Source organism: Elephantulus edwardii, unplaced genomic scaffold (genome assembly GCF_000299155.1).
Source record: "Elephantulus edwardii isolate Elephantulus edwardi_28Jun2011 unplaced genomic scaffold, EleEdw1.0 scaffold00031, whole genome shotgun sequence".
Lineage (NCBI taxonomy): Eukaryota > Metazoa > Chordata > Mammalia > Macroscelidea > Macroscelididae > Elephantulus > Elephantulus edwardii.
In genome coordinates, this window is record NW_006399781.1 from 12,213,688 (window position 1) to 12,218,355 (window position 4,668).

Here is a 4,668-nt window from a genome sequence, read left to right on the forward strand (position 1 = left end):
GTGCCTGCTCCGACTCCTCTTCCTTCTCTCCCTGTCGCGAGCTCTCTCCTTCTTTCTTCCTCTTTGCCTTTTTCTTTCTCTCTCCCACTCTTTCTCCCTTTCTTCTCGTTCCTGCTTCTCCTTTTTTAAACGTTCATCACGATCAGGCTCTTCAGTTCTTTTTCTTAACTTTTCTTTTCATTCCTCTACAGTAGCTTTGATTTTGGCATAGCCCATGTCTTGTTTTCCCATCAAGTGATCATCTACCCGGGACTGTGCATCTCCGACTATCAAAAAGGCTCCACACACTTCACAAACTTCCATTTGTTTTTCTTGGGCAGCAAAACTTTCAATTATCAAGGTTGTGGATCTAGGTAATTCTTGTTCTTCATTTAGCTGTTCGACTAATTTCATCATTCCTTGGGCTTCTTCTACCTTTCCCTCAGATCCTAATTCTTCAATCTGTTGCAGGAGTACATCAATTTTGTCTGTTAGAACTTGAATTTTTTCTTCATTTTTGCTTGTGGGGCCAGCTTCCCCAGAAGACTGTTGGTTTTGAGACAATGCCAGACGAGCATGGCCTCGTCTAATTCTCCGTTCTACTTCTGCAAGTAAGCTCTGTAAGTACCGCAGAAAATCTCTCTCATAGCCAACTTTCATAAAACGAGAGCTCTTCTCATACTGTTTTCGTTAATTTTCATCATGAATTTTTTTCACATGGACCAAGATCAGAACGAGTATTTGTGAACAACTCCACAGGACAAAAACCACAAAGGTAATATTTACAAACGCTCTCAGTGGTCCCATCACACGTTGCTGCGCTTCTCATCAGGGGCCAGGTTTCGGTCCCGGCCCATCAACTCATCCAACAATTGCGCTGCTGAAATCATGGTGCTTCTTTCGGGCGGCCGCTCCCACCACCCCTGGCACCTGTCCGAGAACACGCCAGCGACACCGCCCCCGGCCTCTTCGATTCGCTCTGGGGCCGAAAAGCCTCCCAGACAAAGCAGCCGAGAAGACAAAATGGCCGCTGCGCAGCCACCTTCCCTGAGGGAAATTTCTTCAACATAGTAAAATGTATTTACGAAAACCCGAGAGCCAACATTGTTCTCAATGGAGAGAGATTAAAGGCGTTACCGTTATCATTTCCGGTTGTCGTCACCAGGCGGAAGTAGGCGGAGCGGAGGGAGCAAATATAGTTCCCTTCCGTTATCCGAGCGCAGTCAGACACAACGGAGGAACAGGGAGGAACAGGAAGGAGTAGTCCGTTGTTAGAATGACGCGACACGGCAAAACCGGCTCCGTCTACACCTACCATGAGAAGAAGAAGGACACAGCAGCCTCAGGCTATGGGACCCAGAACATTCGACTGAGCCGGGATGCTGTGAAGGACTTTGATTGTTGCTGCCTCTCTCTACAGCCCTGCCGTGACCCCGTCGTCACCCCCGACGGCTACCTGTACGAGCGGGAGGCCATCCTGGAATGCATCCTGCACCAGAAGAAGGAGATCGCACGGCAGATGAAGGCCTATGAGAAGCAGCGAGGTGCCCTCCGAGAAGTGCAGAAAGAGCTGCAGCGGGCGGCGGCCCAGGACCAGGTCCGAAGCTTCCTGGAAAAGGAGGCGGCCATCGTCAGCCTGCCCCTCAACCCCTTCACGCCCAAGGTGGCCTCGGGGCCCGGCCCAGATGATGCCCAGCCTGGAGCGAGCACGGGCCCCGCCAGCAAGGACAAGGACAAAGTGCTGCCCAGCTTCTGGATCCCATCCTTGACGCCCGAGGCCAAGGCCACTAAGCTGGAGAAGCCCTCCCGCACAGTGACCTGTCCCATGTCCGGGAAGCCTCTGCGCATGTCGGACCTGACGGCCGTGCGCTTCACGCTCCTGGACAGCTCCGTGGACCACGTGGGGCTCATCACACGCAGCGAGCGCTACGTGTGTGCTGTGACCCGGGACAGCCTGAGCAACGCCACGCCCTGCGCCGTGCTGCGGCCCTCCGGCGCCGTGGTCACAGTGGAGTGTGTGGAGAAGCTGATTCGGAAGGACATGGTGGACCCAGTGAATGGAGAGAAGCTCACAGACCGCGATATCATTGTACTGCAGCGGGGCGGCACAGGCTTCGCAGGCTCTGGGGTGAAGCTGCAGGCGGAGAAGTCAAGGCCGGTGATGCAGGGTTGAGGCCGGGCCGCCGAGCTAATAAAAGCACTTGGACCCAGCCCGTGTGGCACCTTGTTTGGCTGCAGACACTCACAGGGACTCAGGGACCTACTGTGTGCAGGACAGAGCCGTTGATGTGATTGGATGTGGAGAGTGGATCTCAGAAATCTGTGTTACAATGGGGCAGGAGGAGCCGGAAGTCCTCCTCACGACTGCCTGGGGACGCTGCTGCATGATAAGTGGAAGCCCCCTCTCTCCCTGGGTCAGGAACCTCCCTGAGTGACCAGGCCTTGAAGCTTGTGTGGGTCAGGACCTTCCTGCATGTGGGGCTGAGTGTTGCCCAGAGGGGACAAGGGTCTGGCGGGAGAATATCTCTTGCTCATGGATAGGAAGACTCAATATTGTGAAAATGGCAACACTAACAAAGGCCTGTACGGCAATTTGTACACCAGGGCTATATGACCTAGAGGAATGTCTGAACAAAAATGATGAAAGACAGGCCCAAGGGCCTTAGCAATATGGCACCCCCAAATGCTGGCAAAGTCCTTCCACCAGACCCCAGTTCATCTGGCATGTCCACTATGCTGACCCCCACGTGGGGCCCAAAGAACACCAAAATTGCCCTGAGCCCTCAAACCTCCTATGTCTCAAGGAACATACTCCTTTAGTTTTTATAAATGTTCATAAATAGTATTTGCTCTGTGTGACTGACTCAGTTCACTCAACACAATGTCCTTTAGATTGATCCATTTAATTCACTGTTGCAAATTCTTTATTGTTCTTTAGTGTTGTATTATATTCTGATGTGTGAGTTTGCCACCACTTTTAAATTATTATTAAATAACGTTTTATCTTATATTGGTTTGCTGACAGTTCGTATGCGTTGTTTTCACACTACTTTCATTCAAATTGTGTTTCATATAATTATAGCCATTCATTATATTCTATAAAATTTATCCACATTGAAATATGCCCACCATTGCCCTGTCTTTCCAGATCTTCATTGGATCTTTTCCATTTTCCCTCCACTCCTCCCTCATCAAATTGTATGGTCTTATGGTCGTTCCCCCCCCACCCCAATCCCATCTTCATTCCTCTGCTTCTACCCTACCTCCCTTGGGTCCTCATACATGTTTTACTAGTTATCTTTCTATTTCTACAATCATGGTCTTATACAGTATTTGTCCTTATGGGACTGAGTTAGTTCACTCAGCATCAAGCTTTCCAGTTCCTCTCAGGTTATGTAATAATTTTCTAAATCATTCCTCCTGCATGCTGTATAGTATTCCAGCATGTACCACCATTTCTTTAATCAACACTTGGGTTGTTTCCATCTCTTTGCTATTGTACTTAATGGTATAATAAACTTTGGTATACATATATTAGTTCATGTCACAGGCTTCTAGGTAAATACTGCTTTAGAATATATACTTAGCAGTGAGATTTCTGGATCAAATGATATTTCTAGTCTCAACTTTTAAAGTTGTTGCTTCATTTTACATTCCCACTTGCAGTGTGTGAGAGTTCCAACCTCTGTACACCCCTTGCCTGTGTTTGCAATTTTCTGTCTTACTGAATTTTGCTCGAATAAGATGACATCTCATTCTTTTGATTTTAATCTCTCTGATAGCTAACGATCTTGAGTGTGTCTTGGTGCATGTTGACCATCGGAATGTCTTCTTTGGTGAAATGTCTTTTCACATCCTTTCTCTATTTTGTAATTGGGTTGTTTTTATCTTTCTTATTGAGATGTTAGAGTAATCTATACATTTTAGAGAAAAGTCCCTTGTCAGATATGACATTGCCAAATATTTTCTCCCAGTCTTTAGGTTCTTTTTTCACTTTAGAAATTTTTTAATGCATATAGGATAAGTATTAGGTCCAGGTCCTCTAGTTCATCCTCTGGCCCTTATGCATTTTTTTAAATTTGATAGCCAGTTTATGCCAGAGAATAGAGCTCCTAAGTTTATGCCCGAGAATAGAGCTCCTAAGTTCGCCCTATTTTTTTTCTTTGTTGAAGACTATAAAGTTATAATCATTATAGGTTGGGTTTTTACACATGGATCCTTGATCTACATTAAGTGGATGAACTCATTCTATATTTACAATACTATTGAAGTATTTCAGATAACAGATGTTGCCCTGGATGTGCTCACCAAGTTGTGCCAAGAAATCTGGAGAACAACCACTTGGCCAACTGACTGGAAGAGATCTATATTTGTTCCCATTCCAAAGAAAGGTGACCCAACTGAGTGTGGAAACTACACAACAGTGTCATTGATTTCACATGCAAGCAAGATTCTACTGAAGATCATCCAAAAAACGATTAGAACAGCACATCAGCAGAGAACTGCCAGAAGTCCAGGCTGGGTTTAGAAGGGGTCGTGGTACTAGGGATATCGTTGCTGATGTTAGATGGATCTTGGCTGAAAGCAGGGAATACCAGAAGAATGTCTATCTGTGTTTCATTGATTATGCAAAGGCATTTGACTGTGTGGATCATAACAAACTGTGGCTGACTCTGAGAAGAATGGGAA

General features: G+C 46.7%; 2 pseudogenes; one reads left to right on the forward strand and one right to left on the reverse strand.

Moving 5' to 3' along the window:
* Positions 1-869, reverse strand: part of LOC102850116 — a 1,756-nt pseudogene extending 887 nt beyond the window's left edge.
* Positions 870-1,255: 386 nt separating this feature from the next.
* LOC102850536 lies at positions 1,256-2,152 on the forward strand (annotated as a pseudogene).
* The last annotated feature ends 2,516 nt before the right edge of the window (positions 2,153-4,668 follow it).